This window comes from Chiloscyllium punctatum, chromosome 46 (genome assembly GCF_047496795.1).
Source record: "Chiloscyllium punctatum isolate Juve2018m chromosome 46, sChiPun1.3, whole genome shotgun sequence".
NCBI lineage: Eukaryota > Metazoa > Chordata > Chondrichthyes > Orectolobiformes > Hemiscylliidae > Chiloscyllium > Chiloscyllium punctatum.
In genome coordinates, this window is record NC_092784.1 from 30,442,601 (window position 1) to 30,463,060 (window position 20,460).

A 20,460-nucleotide genomic window follows, 5' to 3' on the forward strand; every position below is an offset into this window, starting at 1 on the left:
GAACATGGAAAGGAAAAGCATCATTCACAGTGTGGAGAAACTGTATACGTGTTGTACGTGTGGACAAGGCTTCAGCAGATAATCTGCCTTGTCAGAACATAAATACAGTTGGACTATGAAGAGGCCATTCGTCTGTTTCGAGTGTGAGACAGAATTCACTTGATCCACCTCACGGTTGGAACAACAGCAAGTACACACGGAGGAAAGTCTTTTAAATGCCCAAAATGTGGGAAGCGCCTAAAAATCTCTGAGGATTTGTTGACACATCAACGTGTTGACACTGATGAGAAACCGTCAGTTTATCTCAAAATTGGCCTGGATTCATGTGGTTAATTGGACTCACTGTGCACCCACCATCTCACTTTGGGGAGTGGCTGTTCATCTGCACGAGTGTGGGAAGAGATTTGATGTGAAACCCAACCTTCGGAAATAACCGCAAGTGCATAAGTGAAGAATATGACTGTATTTTTACTGTGTTTCATAGCGTGCCAACATCTCAACAATAAGTTTTGGTTTGAAGTTCAGCTTTTGTGGAGCTGTGCCAAAGAATTTAACTGTTTTTTAATTAATGATCGAATGACGCCCATTGTGAATTCCTTCCGATGAAGTTAATAATTTCCATCAGACACGAAATGTATTCCATGTCCCTCTTGTTCTATGGCAGCTAATTCATTTAAAATAAATTCCTCAAACATCTGAGAAGTGCCTGATTTTCTCCAAATTATCCTGACAGGAATTGCTTGTGTGATTGAGAATTCTCAAATGGTGCTGAATAATATGCTGTCAGGTGTGACATTTTGGCGCACTGGTCATCACTGCTTTCTCACAGGGCCACAGCCCTTGCTTCAATTGCAGCCTTGGTCATATTGTGTGTGGCGTTAGCACAATCTTCCCATGTCTGTGAGGTTTCCATTCCATGGCCCAAAGACGTGCAGGTTACGTGGATGTACCATCGCTAAATTTTCCAGGGAAGTCTGGATTAGATAGTTCACCATGAGAAATGCAGGGTTACAGGAGGATGGTGGGGGAATTTTCCCCTGTGGGATCTTGTTTAGAAGGTAGGTATGGACGTGTTGGGTAGATCGGCCTGTTTCCATACTTCAGGGATTCCATGTTTCTGTGAGTCAAATAACCATCTCTGATTTTATGATTGAAGAATAGTCATTAAAACAACTCAGAATTGTTGGGACTACCACAATAATCTGCAAAATCCCTGCAGTGATGTTCTGCACTTGGGTTGATCGTCATTCAAAACGTGCAAGCATTTGGGCTGGATGATTCCTCCCCGTGGAGAGTGGTACATTGTTGAAAGCATACATGTTCACTTTAAAACAATGCATTTTCTGAAGGTTGAAGGTAAATTAAAGCGCATGCCTTGCTCACTGAATGAAATAGCTGGGGGTCAGGCTGTTCCAAAATAAATAGAGGTAACACTTTTCGGTGAAAACCTGAACTTTGCTTGCTGTTTCGACAAACAACTCACATTTAACCAATTACATTAAATTATGCCCAGGATCACAGAAGCCAAGAAGATTTCAATTTTTGTTTCCTTTGGCATGTGGAATCTAATTAAATTATACAAATTTAATATCATTGGAGTGTATATAAATCCAGCATTTTGAAAACTAGAGTGAGAACGACTGATGAGAGCTCCCCTTCCATCTAACATTTTCCTTTCTAAGAAATTAGAAGGCACTCTCTAAACGTTCTTTTTTTCTGTAAAACATACTCTGTAAAAATGAAATGAGTTGAAAAATAGAGATGAGCAGGTCGATGTTGAAGACAGCGAAGCACATACAAACCGTGTGGACTTCAGATTAAGTTGATGTCATGTTTAACAAATGTGTTGTTGAATTAGCATGTAAATAGGATTGTGTTCAGTTAAAGTAAATAATCTTTAGTTTGTTCATTGTTTTGTATAGTATTCGCAATTGCATTAAAATAAGAAGTTGTTTTTCTTCAACTAATGGAAGTTAAAAGTTCTGTGTCACTCACTCACGTTTAAACAGATTATGAGATGAGAAGAGGTTTCCCGAGTGTTTGCATTTAATTAACGAGGGACTCGACGTACTCGTTGCAACAAACGTTTCCTTTCATTCCAATCGACTCTAGTTTTGCAAAAGCTCTTCAAATCAGACAGTCGCAGCCTGAATATCAATGTCAGTCAGTCTCACCTTGCCTCTTGAGTGCAGTATTTAATCCACGTTGGACTAATTTAAAATGAGGATAAAAGCTAAATGACTCTGATGGAACAGACAACATGAGAGAGCTGCTTTTGATTGACTGAAAGCACAGTTTGTACACCCTTCCATCACTTAGCTGATGGTTGAGCATTGAGTGACAGGAGCAAAAGTTGGATTTGTCCTGCTTTTGAGCACTCGACACAACTGAGCATTTCATTAAAATCTGTATAAATATGAATGTCGTGGCTCAACTTCAATGTTGTGAAAGCGGGAGCAGGGCATTGAGTGTGATTACCGCAAATCATTATATCGAAAGTAAAGACAGGCTTGAAGGCCAACATAACGGCCTGCTGTTCCGATGTATCAATGCTGGGATCTTCGGGGGAGGGGGAACTGATAAAGAATCGTCCAGGGTCGACATCATTTCGCACGTTTGCCTGAAGATTATTGACAATATTTCGGACTTACCTTATGCACGGATTGTGCCGGGCGCTCCCGTCTGCCCCATGTCAGTGACAGACTTTGAGAAGTGTAGCTCATTTCCAGTCTAGCTTGTTATGTGAGGACAGAGTGTGCCTTCTTCCTCAACTGTCTGTGCCGGCACTTGGCTCATCCTTGTTGTCTCTGCGTTTGGTGGATAACTATTCGCGCCCCCTACTCCTATTGGAAAGGCGCCACTGTCAATCATCTGTTTAGCGTGCACGTGCAGCATTGTGAAGCAGCGGTAGAGACACAAACCACGGGCTGCAGCCATATGGAATGGAACTGGAGGCTTGCTCACACTGGGAGATTAGAAATACCCAACATTCGCCTAAACTTGCAAAAAAGACTGTTTATTGCTCTGAGTTAGAGTCAGCCTGAGCACCTGTGACTGCATACATGTGCACTACACTCTCACATCCAAGAGGCATATCATATACGAATCCAATCCGTCCATTTGAGTGTTCTTTGATATGGATGGGTTGCTTTTGATTCATGTAACATTTGGCCATTCTAATTCCGTGATTGATTCACTTATTAGTGTCAGGACATGAGTAGAAGTAGTCAAATTTAAAATGCCCCCGGTCAGTCAATTTTAATCACATCTACAAACGTGTCTCTCATGCACTCCTATTTTTTCACTTTGAAACAGCAACTGAGGCAAAGATAATCAGGACAGGAAATAAACTCACTTCGAATATGATGTTACTGCCAGTGGAATCAGAATTCTATTCTCCTGTGTTTTTCTCTCCCTTCGTGAATTTGTTGCGTGATGCTGTTTGGGTCTTTTGTGAGGGAGCCACAAATAATATTTTGGACATGGAGCTGAATTCTGCCTTTGTACTCTGCTCTGCGGTGGCGCAGTGGTAAGCACTGCTGTCTCACAGCACCAGAAATCCGTGTTCAATTCACCATCTCAGGCTACTGTCTGTGTGGAGTTTGCAAATTCTCCCCGTATCTGCATGGGTTTCCTCCGGGTGCTCCGGTTTCCTCCCACAGTCGAAAAATGTACAGGTTGGTGAATTAGCCATGCAAAATTGCCCGTAGTGTTACGAAAAGGGATAAAATGTAGGGGGATGGGTCTAGATGGGTTGCTCTTCGGAGGGTCGTTGAGCACTTTTTGAGATGAAGGGCGTGTTTCCATACTGTAAGTAATCTAATCGAATGTATTATGCATAAGGCTAGTACATCATTAATTTTACATAAGATTTGGGCAGTGTGAATTGTAACATTTCCGTTTTATGCGCACATGCAGCTTATTCTTTATGTCATTCAATGCAATAGTCAGATCTGAAGACATTTTTTCATCTGCAGGATGGACACAAACTCTTTCGTTAAGTTTGCTTGAAAGAGCTAGAGCAATGAGAATAAAGGTTGCATTAAATTCTACAGTTAAACATTCCGTAGAAGATCAATTTTCTCGTTCTCATTCCTAGGTCGAGTTGGAAGCAAATTAATAGAAGAAACAATCACCGTTCTGAATATTGTTTTAAAAAGTGACGTCATGTTGAAATAATGCATTGGGGAGAAAATAAAATGTTGTGTGCACTTGATAGACAAACAGAAATGCAGAGTTAATGCACAATATGAACAAGAATCTAGTGTTAGTTTTAGAAGTAAGAGAAAACTTTTCTTAATTTTCAAAGGAAATCAGACCACAGATTTCCTGATCAGTGATGTTTGATTGTCCATCAATCTCACTTTTCCAAATACAGGTTTTTCTTTGCCACTGATGCTTTTTCAGCCACACCTCCTCCTCGCCTTCCTACTCTTTCCATTAACCACTCTTCCCTTGCATTACACAGTTTGCTGCTTCAGACGCTTTCACTGACCATCTCCATTAACACTTCCTGTACTATATGTCACTCTACTTCCCCTATTACTCCCACTTTCCGTTACCATCACTTTCGCTTTTTGCTCTCAACGAGATGCTGAAAGTTGCTGATTTCTGTGCTACTGCAGATCATCAATGAATGATGAATTTCGAACGATCAATTTCCAACATGTACAGACAATAATATGTTTCGAACTATCTGCTGCACCGTGAACTGAATGGCTTTGATCTATACTGATACAAACTGGAGATCTTTTCGCCCCTCTTTCACAAAGCTTAACCAAAGAGACTTATTGCCAATAGGACAGAAATCTTCGGACAGAATTAAAAGTCCGTGCCCAATTCACTTTTGAAAATTTTGAGGACATTATTAAATGAAACAGTCTTCTCATCTTTTGCTCTTTATTCTTTCAATGGATCTTCCGTGTAATTTGAGGTGAGGTAAGAGTAAACTCCCATCGAAACAGAACTTGTTGGCAGGTGGCATGAAGGACCCTGACCAAATTATGACAAATCCGAATTAGAGAATATTCTGCAATCGTAATGGGAATAGTGAATAAAAGCAACCTCTGCAAGTTATTTTCCAAGTTACATGTCATTCTGTCTCGGGACTAATTTGTTGATAATTCACTATCAGTTGTTAAAAAACATCTTGAAAAGACCCTAAAAACAGCTGCGTGCGTATGTGCATCACTTGGAGAGAAGAGATTAATTCAGATGGCTCTCTGTCATCTTCTGCAGAATGATTCAGTTTGTCAAATACAATCTTCCGATGCTAGTGCGTTCAAGACTGATGAATGAATATGTCCTGTATAAATATGCCAAGATATTTCAAGTTTCATAAAGTTTGAGAGCTTACTAGACCCCAGTGACATCAGGACACGACATGACATTGAGGTAATGATCGGGGTTTTTACTTCAATCGATTACTTTCAGAGGGTTGATCAAGCGAAATCATGGCCACTGATTTCTACATTTTCATGGCGAGTCATGACAGTCCATGACGTTATCGATATTGAGAACAGTTTTCAAAGACAATTTTAAAAAAATTTACATTCAAATACTGCAAGCAAATATTTGAGAGTCAACTGAAATGGCAGCTTCACCATCTCCTTTCAGGTCAGATGTATATCCAGTCCAACACAAAAAAAGACAGTTGAAAGCGCAGGAAAAGTTTAGCACATCTGTCAGCATGTGAGCAGCGAGAGACAGAATTTACGTTTTGAGACCAATATAAGTTTTTCAGAACAGAGTCACATCACACAAAATATGCCAATTCTGTTTCACTCTTCGATCCTGACTCATCTGATGAATTTCGCCACCATTTTCTATTTGCATTTCAGATTTCCATGTTCCCCAGTATTCCTTGTCACAGGAACGCAGTTGTGAGCGTGTCATGGTGGCACGGTGGCTCAAGGGTTCGCGCTGCTGTCTTATAGAATTACGGGCCTTGGTAAAATTGCACCGTTAGTCCAGAGCCTGTATTGAGCTTTCACATTCTTCTCTTGTTTGTAAGTGCTTCCTTAAGCTACTCCCGATTCCTCCCACAGTCCAAACATGCAAATTGTAAAGGAATTGACCATGTTAAATTGCTCATCTGTAGCTACTTGAGTTGGCTATGGGAGTTTCAGGGACAGTGGATGAGGCAGGATAGCCAGAGCAGATACCTGGATAGGGTAGCAGGTATTTCTGGGCGCAGTGCTCTTCAGAGGTCAGTGTAGGTTCGATGTGCCGAATATCTCATTGTTACAATTTAGGATTCCACGTGAAAATTACAACAAAGCTGGCAGTTACTGAGACCATCATCTCTGCACCAGCTCGGAATGAGTCATTTCTTGACTGTTGTTGTTCTGTATTCTCACATGGCCCTGCGCATTGTGTTCTCTATGTCTGTTTTTCTAAGTCCGAATATCCTATGCATATATGCTCAACCGTATCGATATGGATATCCAGTGATTAAAGTTTATACAGAACGTACTCTTCTCTCCTTTTAAACTTATCCTGTTGGGTTCACATTGCGTTACATTCTATCTGGCAGAAAGAGAGATCATGACTGGGGCAATATCTCCACAGCCACTGTTCGCATTTCTTTGTGTCTCCAAGTTAATGGTATATCCAGTCTGTCCTTGACACGTGAATCCATGGTTTTTAATGAGCAAGGTTTTTGTACATGCCAAGTTTGACTTGGGTCTGAAGTCATGAAAAGTCAATTATTGTTTTACAACGACTAATACAGCAATAAGATGCTTGTCAACTTTTTTAAAAGTATCCTGACCAGCACTGTGTGTTGACATTCCAACGCAGCTTTCTGAGGGCAGTGAGAGGGATGTCCAGACAAATCAAAGCTTCTTCTGTAATGCCAGGGCAACTCTGTCATTTGACAATCTTTTGGTTGGCATTTGCTGCAGCGGAGGAGAGAGCAGCACAGTAACAACAACTTGATTGTGTGATTTTTAGGGAGGCAAGCGGTTCAAGCTTTGTAAATGTACAACATTCTGAATCATATAGCCCGCGAAAAGAAATCATCCATCATTTCTCCTCACCACTAACTTCGCTAGAGCAATCGTGTTTGAAGATTAAATCAATAGTAAATGATGTTTACATCCAATCCAGTCCAAATGTTAATGTGAGATGGAGGTTCTGTAGTGAATGTGTTAATGGAACTCTTTGTTCTGAGACTGTGATTGATGTCAGTCTCCATGGATCCTAACTGTGTCACTGGAGGGTTTCTCTCTCCTATTAGTAAGAGGCTTCTTTCAATGTGTTATGCCATTGTCGCAAGAGTTGCATTAATTCCGTCACGAACAGAGTTCAGCAGCTCCATAGACAGGGCAAGGAGAAATCAGAATCTGAGAACAATGGACTGTAATGTTGAATCAGTTGATCAGAATCTGAGAACAATGGACTGGAATGTTGAATCAGTGGATCAGAATCTGAGCACACTGGACTGGAATGTTACAATTACGCACAGGCGTGTATCCGAAGGTCTTAACTGCTTGGCAAGGACTGAGTTATTACCAAGAAAGATACTATGTGGACTCATCGTTTTTCAGGGCGGTTATTATCCAGTTCTCGCTATTATTGGTATTCCTGGTAAGTCCCTCTAATTCTGCTCATTTATTCATTACAGAAACCATGTCGAATTTCTTTTTTTTCTGTTTTGTATATCTGGTAAATATAAAAACTATTGCATTTAGTTTCAGTGTAAACTCCATTCGTTATCTGTATATTTCAGAACCTTTCCTCACAAATATCTAAGAACAAGACAGCAAGCACCGTTTTTGTCCTGAACTGAATTATATCTTGAATTATCTTCCATCACCAAACCTGTCCACTACCTGTTTCGTAATAACCCGAATCTCCAACTCTGCATCAGTGCGGTTGCTGAATAAACCATTATCTAAACCAAGGTGAAGATCACACTTTACATATGCAGTTCTCTTCTGGTCACTGACCCAGTTACACATATTTCAATCATAAACTTGTTCTTGTCTCCAAATTTACTTCATAATGGGGACAATGTGTCAGAGTAGGAAAGATGCTGGATGGATAATTCAGAGTCACAGGTCATTACAGGAAAGACACTGTTTCAAATCCTACCACAGCTGGTAGTGGAACATAACTTCAAATAATAAGAAAGGAAATGTAAAAAAAAACAAATTTCACGAACTGTAACCATAAAATGAGCAGCATTTTGTCCAATAACCTATCCGTTTTACTGATATCCTTTGGTAATGAAATATAACATGTTACCGAGTTTGGATTAAGAGTGATTCATATCCATAACAATGTGCTTGGTTCTATACTGCCTTGTTGAACGGCCACAGTCAATGGAAATAAGTGATGGTTATCAAATGCTGCCCTTGTCAGCGATGCTGAAATCCCACAAAATAACAATATAAAGGGTAAATCAAACAATGAAAGATGCTGGAGATCTGAAACAGAAAGAAACAGAGTGCTGAGGAAACGGGACACGTTTGGCAGCCTCGGTTGACATTTAAACAGGGTTTTGAGTAAAATGATCACGGGTCAGTTCTGAAAGTAGCTGGGAATTAGTGTAATGTGTGCTGGTGGAGTGATCTCATGTATGAAGAAATAGAGAGAAAGGAAAAGGAATCAGCAAAGGAATTGTTGATAATTTTTTGGGATGGAATTAAAATATGAGATTAACATCACTGATTTTCCACCTTTTTCCATATTCCTGAGTGTCATGCTCCAGGTCAGAAAATGTCCCTGTTGAAAGTGAAGTTAAGTTTCCTCTGTTTCTATTCCGTGAGTGTGGTCATCTTCTTTTATTCACTAATGGTTCATCAGTGTTATTTCTGAGTCAGTGTATGTTTCCCTTGATAAGGTATTGGTGAGCTGCCTTCGTAAACCATTGCATACTGCCAGTGTTTCGCCAGTAATACAAACCAATGAGAGGGTGGTATTTTAACACTGAGCGGGTGTACCATGTCCGTGAAGATTTGACTTGTTCCTGTTATTGGAAAGTCAGAGGAAGTTCGCTGGTTGGTAATCTTGGATTTGTGTTGTCAGCTGCACTGATTATTCAGGGAGATCTGAGGGTCTTGTATCCCCACAATGGACAAGGTGTAGACACTGCATTTGCAAATTGTCTGGGTCTGCAGAGACCGCACAGGGAGGGCCAAGACACTCCACTACCATTTTTCCAACTTCCCAATGTCGTGTCTTATCCAGGTCCGAAGTGTGAAGCCAGGTTATTTCAACAATGAGGAGGACACAGAGCTTTGTAACTTCATTCAGCACAACCTGTAGTTTCATGCCAGTGAGAAGACTGTACTGACAATTCAAACAAATGTTTTGATTCGAGAACATTCCGGACTTGTGGGGGTGATATATCCAAAATGCCACACTGTCATCCTCTCACATATTCGCTACGTGACAGAGGCCATCTCTGTTCGAGGTAAGAATGTTGGTTTCTGACAGAAACTCTTTTATGAATGGCCTGTAGGTTTGCTAGCTGAGCTTCAGGTTTGGTATCCAGACTTTTCATTACCTGGCGAGGTAACATCATCAGTGGGGACTTCCAAGTGAAGCGAAGCTGTTGTCTCCGGCTTTCTATTTATATGTTTGTCTTGGATGGGGTTCCTGGGGTTTGTGGTGCTGTCACTTCCTGTTCGTTTTCTGAGGGGTTGATAGATGGTATCTCGATCTATGTGTTTGTTTATGACGTTGTCGTTGGAGTGCCAGGACTCTAGGAATTCTCTGTCATGTCTTTGCTTAGCCTGTCCCAGGGTAGATGTGTTGTCCCAGTTGAAATGGTGTCTTTTCTATCCGTGTGTAGGGCAACCAGGGAGAGAGTGTCGGGACATTTTGTGGCAAGCTGTTGTTCATGGATCCCAGTGGCTAACTTTCTTCCTGTTTGTCCTTAGTAGTGTTTGTGGCAGTCCTTGCATGGAAGTTTGTAGATGACGTTGGTTTTGTCCATGGGTTGTACTTGGTCTTTCAAGTTTGTTAGTTTTTCTTTGAGAGTGTTGATGGGTTTGTGTGCTGTTAGGATTCTGAGAGGTCCGAGTAGTCTGGCTGTCATTTCTGAAACTTCTTTGATGTATGGTAAGGTGATTAGGGTTTCTCGCTGTGTTCGGCCTGCTTGCCGTTGTTTGTTCCTGAGGAATCTGCGGACGGTATTTTGTAGTATCTGTTCTTCTTGAATACGTTGTATAGGTGTTTCTCATCTGTTTTCCGAAGTTTGTCTGTGCTGCAGCGTATGGTGGCTCGTTGGAATAGTGTTCTGACACAGCTTCGTCTGTGTGTGTTGGGATGTTTGCTGGTGCAGTTAAGTATTTGTTCATTGTTTGTCGGTTTTCTGTACACGCAGGTTTGTAGTTCTCCGTTGTCCATTATTTCGACTGTGACGTCCAGGAATGCGAGCTTGTTGTCGGTTTCTTCCTTCTTGGTGAACGTTCTGCCTGTGAGGGTGTTGTTGATGATGCTACATGTCTCTTTTATCTTGTTTCGTTTTGTGAAGACAAGGTGTCATCCACCGAGCAGACCTAGATTTTTGGTTTGATAGTTGGTCGGGCTGTATGTTCTCGTCTTTTGGAAAAGTTAAAGAACAGGTTGATTGGCGAAAGTGAGGAACTTCAAACATCTTGAATTATGAATGTTTATGTATTGGAAAAGTTCATGGTAGTGAAGGTTGGTAAGCTGCTGGACAAGACGAGTGATGAATTTAGAGGGCTACATTGATAGTGTTGGAGAATTGAGCTTTTGGAATCTGGTCGAGACACCATTGGTCAATGGCCTTCTTCTGCAATGTCAATTCCTTAATTGAGGAGGGAGGAAAAAGTTCATCAAAACTCTTTAGATGATGGAAAAGCATCCTACAGAATGCAAAGTAACCTGTCTGAACGCAAAGTGGAAAAACAGAAAACCAACAGATCAATAACTTGACGTCGGGTATGAGGAAAATATTTGCATTGTTTTTCATTAACGATAACCAGACCCTCGTTGAATAATGATATGATTGAGCAGAGTCAGCCGAGATTCATGACTTTTGATAAAAATACTGGAGTTTATGGAGAATGTTCGTTGTGACATCGACGAATGAGAAGCTGGGGGAGTAGTGTATGTTAATCATAGAAGATATTTTCACATGGTTGCGCACAGGTGAGAGACGACTGTAACAGTGTAGCGGAAGGGAGAATATACTAAATGAACTGAGAATTGAATGATGGAGAGAATCCTGAGAGCAGGGCTCTGTTCTGTTCTGAAGATAACTACTCATTGGTATCTCATGTGTGAGTCGTTGAAACACCACAATTCACAACGCAAATAAGTGATTTGAACAACAAATGATGTGAGCATCGTATACAGTCCTTTTCATTTTGTATTTCTTAAAATGTGAGAAGTCGGGAAGCACTTTTCTCGAAATGGACCTTGATGTCCTTGGTCATAAGTCACGAACAGAATTCATGCAGGCCGTCTATGAATCACGACAGTGAATTGTATGTTACCCTTCATTACAAAATGAATCGAGGTAGGAGTAAAGCTGTAGAGAGTTCTTGAAGCAGTAGTTGGGGTATTCTGGACAGAGTTTCGCTCCTTTCTAAGCAAAAATCTCAACGTCACAGAGACAGTGCAAAGGATTTTCACCAGATTAATTACTGGGTTGATGAAAGTATGAGTAGAGTGTGAAGGAAATAAGTGTTCAATTTGTAGCACGCTGACAGAATAAGAGGTGATTGTATTAAATGTTGAAGATTACGGACTAACACTCGTTATGTCAAGTGAAAGATATTGATGCCATAAGAAATTGTATTTTCGCGATGATACCTTGCCTGATAGTTTACGTATCTCGGTGTGCCCCCCATATTAAGCGAGACAGAGCTCCAGGTTCTGAATAAACTCTCACTATCTCAATGTGCAGTTAGTTTGTGACCCTGCACTGAACATCATAGAAAATAGAACAGCACAGAACAGAGCTTTCAGCCCACGATGTTGTGCCGACCACTGATCCTCATGTAAGCACCCTCAAATTTCTGTGACCATATGAATGTCCAGGAGTCTCTTAAATGTCCCCAATGACGCTACCTCCACAACTGCTGCTGGCAACGCATTCCATGCTCTCACAACTCTCTGTGTAAAGAACCCGCCTCTAACATCCCCTGTATACTTTCCTGCAACCAGCTGAAAACTACGACCCCTCGTGTTAGTCATTTCTGCCCTGGGACATAGTCTCTGGCTATCGACTCTATACATGTCTCTCATTATCTTGTATACCTCAATTAGGTCCCCTCTTCTCCTCCTTTTCTCCAATGAAAAAAGTTGGAGCTCAGTCAACCTCTCCACATAAGATAAGCCCTCCAGTCCAGGCAGAATCCTGGTAAACCTCCTCTGAACCCGCTCCAAAGCATCCACATCTTTCTCGTAATAGGGCAACCAGAACTGGATACAGTATTCCAAGTGCGCTCTAATCAAAGATTTATACAGCTCCAACAAGATCTCACTGCCCTTAAACTCAATCCCCCTGTTAATGAAAGGCAAAATACCATATACTTTCCAAACATCCCTGTCTACTTGGTGGCCATTTTAAGGGATCTATGTACCTGCAACCCAAGATCCCTCTGTTCCTCCACACAGCCAAGAATATTACCCTTAATCCTGTACTCAGCTTTCAAATTCGACCTCCCAAAATGTATCAACTCGTATTTATCCAGATTGACCTCCATCTGCCACCTCTCAGCCCATCTCTGCATCCTGTCAATTTCCCGCTGTCAACGACACGTCCAACCTTTGTGCCATCTGCAAACTTGCTGATCCATCCTTCAATCCCATCATCCAAGTCATTAATAAAAATTACAAACAGTCGAGGCCCAAGGACAGAACCCTGTGGAACACCACTCACCACAGATTTCCAGGCAGAATATTTTCCTTCTACGACCAATCGCTGTCTTCTGTTGGCCTGCCAATTCTGTATCCAGACAGCTATGCTCATGTTGTTCATAAATCTGTCAGCAAACATAATGTCCTATTCCTGAAAGAGGTAGCAAGTTCCCCCGGCTTCCGATTTCCAAATAGAACACTAGCCTGTCTTATTGGAGATGGAAGGTGCTTTCTTGAGACAAGGCACAAAACAAGCACTGTCCTTCCTCACCGTCAGCAAACCACTATAAAATAGCACGTGTGTACCATTAACACTGCAGACAGGCGGAACAACTTGGAGCAGTCTGTCCGTCCAGTCTCTGCTTATTGGTTTGTCATGTTGGGGCGTTGATTTCAACCTCCTTTTTGAGGGCCTGAGAGACTGAAGCCGCCTGATTCAATTGAAGAAGCTCAAGGACATGATTCGGCGACCGCTGGTTCCTGTCTAACCGCTCAACATTTTGACTAGTTTCTTTATCTTCCTGTTGAAACAACAGGCGGGAGAGAATGGGCTATCCCTTTCATCTCATGCTGGCGCGGGGTGGGGGGGTGTGGGGGGGGGGGTGCTGATTAGCTTCATCATATTCCAATAAATCAATCTTGAGCTGCTCAATAAGTTCCTCACTTTTTCTTGTGAAAAATGCACTGTCTAGCAGTACTGTAAATTGTATTGTACCCACACTTTAAAAGCACAAGCCCGAATGTTGTCCGAGTCTTGCTGAACATGCGCATCCGCCACTTCAGGAGATGAGGTGGGCACATTGTTGTGAACATTGTGTAATCTTCAGTGGCTATCCGCACTTCTGATCTTATGATGGGCGTAACATATTGAAGAAGCAGCTGAAGATGTTTGTGCCGAGTAACCTACCCTGAGGATGGCCTGCAGTCATGTCCCATGACAGAAATGGTAGATGTCCATGAACCCACAAACATTGCCTGAGTGCTCTGAGTCTCTCCAACCAGTGAGGAGCTAACTCCTGGTTGCCATGAGGTTCAGTTTTCTTCGAGTTTCTTGATACCAACCTCAGTTAAGTCTTGCTTGATATGATAACCTGACACTTTTCCCTTGTGTGCACATATTTTATTCATGTCAATAGGTCACGGTGTAAGTGTGATAAGTGCTTCGTTCTTACAGAGAGTAGTCACAGTCGGAACATCTCCTCTCCAGAGAGTTCGGGGAGATTGATCACTGAGAAGTTTGGAAGACAGGGTATCGATAGATGTATGACATGTCAGGTAGTTCAGGAGTTGGGGCCGAGAGCAGATCAGCCATGCTCTGATTGAAGGGAACGTTAGGAGCTGAGTGATCTCCACCTGCTTCTTATGTTCTTTCATTCTGTTATTAGGGGTTTCACTGTTTTTTATTTTCCCAGAAGTCCTGTGAAGGAATTTTGCAGTCAGACAGACTGAACGATTTTACGAGTAATGTCTGGGTGCGGCATCAGTCATGTATTCATAGTGAATCTTGGTGAACGACATGGCTAATAAATGGAGACAGAGGAACTTTTCCAAGAAGAAACAAAACGATGAGAATTTTTCACAAACTCCTACTCAACCCCAAGAACGTGTTCCAAACTATGCTTTACTGTGAGCAGGGGCTGAATTTTCTCCGCTTTTTTTCTCTGTTCACCAGTTACAAGGAGAAAGTGGTCTTCAACAGCTCCTGTCTAACTATTTTGAGGAGCTGACTGAAATGTGGTGACGTAGAACTGAGGAGCAGGAGTTGTTCCATGCTCCACCTGGCACAAAGACTGTGGCTGATCAGATTGTGGCTTCACTTTCCCATTTGTGGTTCATTATCGTCGTGTCACTTTTTCGAAAAAATATTTAACTAACGCAAAGCTTTGAATAAATGCACACACACAGGTACCACAGACTTGTGGAGAATAGAATTCCCATCAAACGGCCTTTTGAGAATTTCTCCAGATTCCTCTTCTGAATATCTTTGGAGAGTCACTGTTTCCTTTTCTAGTCCCACTTCTCCATTGATCGCAACAAATTCCATATGCGACCAATTGTGTCTTGTGGCAGTTGACACAGGTCTCAGAGTGGTTCAGGTTCAAAACCTTAGTCCAAGAACTCCCCACCTACGTTCGTGACAGCACCCACGCCCTCCACCTCCTCCATGATTTTCACTTGCTCGGCCCCCAACGCCTGATCTTCACCATGAACTTCTAGTCCCTATACACCTCCATCTCCATCATGAAGGCCTCAAAGCTTCTTCCTTTCCCGACAAACCAACCAGTATCCTTCCACTGACACACTCGTTCGACTGTCTGAACTGGTCCTCACTCTGAACAAATTCTCTATCCAATTATCCCACTTCCTCCAAACGAAAGGAGTAGCCATGGGCACCCGCATGGGCCTCAGCTATGCTGCCTCTTCATCGGCTATGTGGAACAGTCCATCTTCCACAGCTACACCAGCACCACCACCCCTCCTTTTCCACCGCTGTATCGATAACTGCATCGGCACTACCTCCTGCTCCCACGAGGAGGTTGAACAGTTCATCCAGTTTACGAACACCGTCCACCCCGACCTCAAATTTACCTGGACCGTCTCAGACTCCTCCCTCCCCTTCCTCGGCCTCTCCATTTCTATCTCGGTCGACCGACTCAACACGGACATTTACTATAAACCGACTGACTCCCACAGCTACCTAATTACCCTCCTCCCACCCTGCTCCCTGTAAAAACGCCATCCCATATTCCCAATTCCTTCGTCTCCACCGCATCTGCTCCAGATGGAGCAGATTGGATGGACCAATTCCAATACTGAACAACACAGGAGGCCTCCTTCTTCAAAGACCGCAATTTCCCCTCAGACATGGTTGACGATGCTCTCCACCGCATCACATCCACATCCCTCTCCTCCGCAGTTGAACCCCGCCCCTCCAATCTCCACCAGGACAGAACCCCACTGGTCCACCCCTACAACCCCACCAACCTCTAGGTACATCGTATCATCCTTCGTCATTTCCTCATCGCCTCATATTCTGCCTCAGAACCCTCCAAACACAAGGGATGAATGCAGATTTCTCCAGCTTCCTCATTTCACCTCACCCCACCTTATCTCAGTCCCAACCCTCGGACTCAGCACCGCCTCCATGATCTGCAATCTTCTTCCCGACCACTCTGCTCCCACCCCCTCTCTGGCCTATCAGCCTCGCATTAACTTCCTTCCACCGATCGCATTTCCAATGCCCCTGCCGCAAGTCCCTCCTCCCTACCTTTTATCTTAGCCTGCTTGGCACACCTTCCTCATTCCTGAAGAAGGACTTATGCCCGAAAGGATGATTCTCCTGCTCCTTGGATGCTGCCTGACCTGCTGCACGTTTCCAGCAACACATTTTTCAGATCTGATCTCCAGCATCTCCAGTCCTCACTTTCTCCTTCAGGTTCAGTGTTACCAGCACGACATGCAGATAATTAAATTTAAAAAAAAAAAGTTCTAAACCAAAGTTACTCGAGCGACGATGGAAAGATAAATGAGAAACAGTTTGGAAATTCGCAATATGTACATCAATATTTGGTTTTCTGAGACACAGAAATGTGTACAATTCTGCAAAATATTAATTCAGTGGAGCTTCGTCCAAATAATAGTTAATTTCATGACAAAAAGAAAATTGCGAATGTCTCAGTTGTTATTCTTCCTCTGAAGTTATTCTGTTCACACAAGCTGCTAGCATTGGTGTGTGTTCGTGGAACAGATTGATTTAGCAGAATTTCCTTTGCTGCAGGCAGTAGAGATATTCCATTGAATCCTCAACAGGGATCCTACAGAAGTGAAAAAGATGTCTGTTGGGTTTTCAGCTCTCATACGTTGCTGTCACGCGAAAATCAATCTGAACCATGTACAGTCTCGTTGGAAGTTCCCCTGACAGTATGACGACATCATTGATCTCTTCTCAATTTAGGAGTGATTCACAGTTTAACATGAAAATACATGTTTACATGTGCCTGCATGCATTTATTTACAATAAATTCTAATCTTCATATTACTTGCCGTAAAATTTATGTATTATTTCCTTAAAATTGAGTCCTTAGTTTCATTTTCTCATCCGTCGGCTATGCTTCTGATGCACTCTCCTCTGTTTAGATGGTTCAATACGAATATTTCCCACTTTCATACCTGAACTGCCCTGGACTTGCTTCGGCCACGAGGGATGTAGATACGGTAAAGAATTAACATTTTTTCAGAGGCTATGAAATCGAGGGCATAAATTGGGGCAAGATTTTCATACAGAGGGTAGTGTGCGTGTGGAACGAGCTGCCAGAGGAAGTGGTAGATTTTGATACAATTACAAACTTTATGAGGCATCTTTATGATGGGTGTATGAATAAGAAGGCTTAGACGGTAATGTGCCTAATGCGGCAAATGGAATTACATCAGATTGAAATATCTGGTCGGTGCAGATGAGCTGGGCCGAATGGTCTATTTATTCGCTATATGACTGCATGCATCCATCAGGCCTTCATTTTAGTAACGAGTAAACTGCAACATCTTTGAAAAGCTTCTAAATCAATTGCATATTTTTTTGACAGTATACGGGTTCAGAACTATACTCAATGCATCAGATTATAATCTAAGCATTGCCATGGACAAATGCAATAAAACATCCCCATGATTTTACCTGACAGCCTTTGTATGAAACTCCATCACTTAATACACTTTCGGACTCACTTGCTAAATCTCCTGACTACGTTTAAGTGATTCTTGTACTGGAACATATAAATCCCTGAGTCCACAGAATATTACGATTTTTTTCTCCATTTAAGCATTTTAATATCGCATTGTACATCCGTCACAGCACGAATCGTCGTTATAGCATTACTGCCGAAGATTTTCTCACTAACCTCCCCTGTCTTTTGCTTGCCCATTGCAGAGTCTCCATGTCCAATTAAATGACTATCTTCGTGAATGAACTAATTGGGCTCCAATCCAATCAATCCCTTCATCCACGTCATTGGTATAGATTATAAATAGTTGACAGTCTCACACTGATTCCTGAACTCCACTACGTTCCTGCTTCACAACATGAAAATAAACATTTATCGTGAATCCCTTATAGTTAACCAGGGCTCACCTGTTGCAGAGCAGGTGACTAGATACTTTGGTTCCCCCCAAACCCCACCACACCCCGATACTGTGTAATATACTTACAAGCCTGAATTATTTCAATCTACTCTTGTGTAAATCCGTCGAGGGCAGAATGGATGATTGGTATCTTCATCTACCGCTTCAACAGCCACGATAAGTGCACATTGGTTAGGAGAAGCAGTTATCCCTTTCGTCCGTCGAGCCTGCTGCAACATTCCGAAAATGCTCATTGTTGATGTGAGTGTGGCTGAACATTCCTTTTGAGCCTGTCATCTTGTTCATCAAATCCTCTGTAAACGAACCTTGAATGTTTTTAGTCTCCCAGTGTTCACAGCATATTGAAAATGAGAACAGATCGAACAATCCTAAAGAGAAAGCAACATCTCTATCCCAGTCTGAAATGGGAAAGCCTTATTCTCAAAGATTGTTCCCTTCAAACCAATCACTGTCCTTTTGAAACACGACAGTTCGGAACAGATATAGACAATTCAGCCCCTCAAACCTGACTACACTCCGATTAATGCGCATCACTCAAATACTTTCCAAAGTTAGAATCCACTTAATTCGCAGAAAGACAATTCTGTACAGCAGAAGTTCATATGCGAATGAGAAACTGGAGCAGAATTAGGGTATTCGACTCATCATTGCTGAAATCTTTCTCCAAGTCAATCACCTGCCTTCTCCGACTGACCATTGATTGCCTATTAATTGTTGTGTTGGATTCGTCTTACCAGATCATAGGTTCTGCTCTTTTATTAGTGAGAAACGACTGGTGGTTATTTAACCTTAGGGCCACCAGACCACAGTTGAGAGAAACGGTGGCGAAGGAAGATCCTTCATGTGGAACTCAAACCAGTAATGGGAACTGATCCCATACTGTTGGCGTCACTCTGCTTTTAAAACAACAATTCAGCCAACTGAACTAAACCAATTCTCTGCCTATTGAAATAATATATATGCATATTTCTATCTATCTGTCTGTCTGTCTGTCTATCTATCTATCTATCTATCTATCTATCTATCTATCTATATATATATATATACATATATATATATATATATATATATATATATATATATATATATATATATATATATACACACACCTGTGTTTTTGTGGGTGCGTGACTGGGGGGAGGGGATTCATGTGTTTGCGTGTATGTGCCCATATTTGTGTGCATCTCTTTGTGCATGTGTTCTGTGAATTAGTGTCATCGTCTCTGCTTGTGTGCACTTCAGTCTGCATCTCCGCAATCTTGTTTTCCGAGTGATTCCATTAAAATTGGAATCAAAGTCTCCCACTTGTCTTCTGTCTGTCCGTTTTTTTTAATATTCATACGACACTACACTCTGCTGGGCGACCCCACACGATTGCATGCGTGGCAGGTTTTTCTTCGAGAAGACACCAAATGATGTGAATCTCGAACGATGCACAGTTGTTTTGTTTTTCAAATATTATATTTGGATGCACAGAGGAGTTTTGCCGATAGAAAGCAATGTTGTTCCTGCGATATTCCGACCACTATTCAGCATTTTTTCAGAAATTTCGATTCTTTCTCGAAGAGATTTTAAGCATTAGGAAACATTGCAAGTTACTGAATATGCAATAAATTATCTCATCCCCTGATAAAATGGTTCAGTCGGAGGTGAACAGTTCTATTCTGATGGACCCAACTCTAATTGCAATTCTCCATGTGTGTGTGTGTGTGTGCGCGCGCACACGCGCTGTCATGTTGGATGGTGCTATGACTTGAAATTCTCCCTCTCTGCATTCCAGACTGAATCATTGAGGCCTATCACCCTCTGCCCCTGTCGCTGTGGGCGGTGTTGTATTTGTGTTAGAATCACAGAGACTGCCAAACCTTCATCCACACACAGACCGACGCAGAGATAAATACACATAGAAATGTACCTACACTTAAATACACATTGATACAGATACACAAACAGTAATACAGAAACACAGGCATACACAATACTGCCTTGACATTTATACAGACGTTGGGAATCTGTAAGTATATCTTTAGATCTTCGGTTATTTTCTCACTATTTCACTCGCTGTGACATGGTTTCTCAGCATTACTCTTACTCAGATAGTTGAGTTTGCCAGTATGTCAGTTGTCTTGCGTGGAGCACTATGTCGTACAATTTCCATGCTTGCAGATATGTGACAGATGAGGATCAACGTAGAGCAGTGTAAGGTGGCGCACTTTGGTCGGAAGGACTTTGAAAGACAACATAAAACAATCTGTATCTATCTCGACGGGATCCAAGAGCAGAGCGTCCTGGATGTGTATGAGCACAGATTATTGGAGATTCCAGGACAGATAGGGCGAGAAGCAAATACTAAAGATACATTTCAGTTTCTGAGCTGTTAACAGTAGGATGGGTAAGCGAGTGCCAACGTGCTTCATTCCTGGGATTTTTTGTAGACAATGTGTTGTGAGCACACCCTCATGCCCACTGAAACAGTGGGGA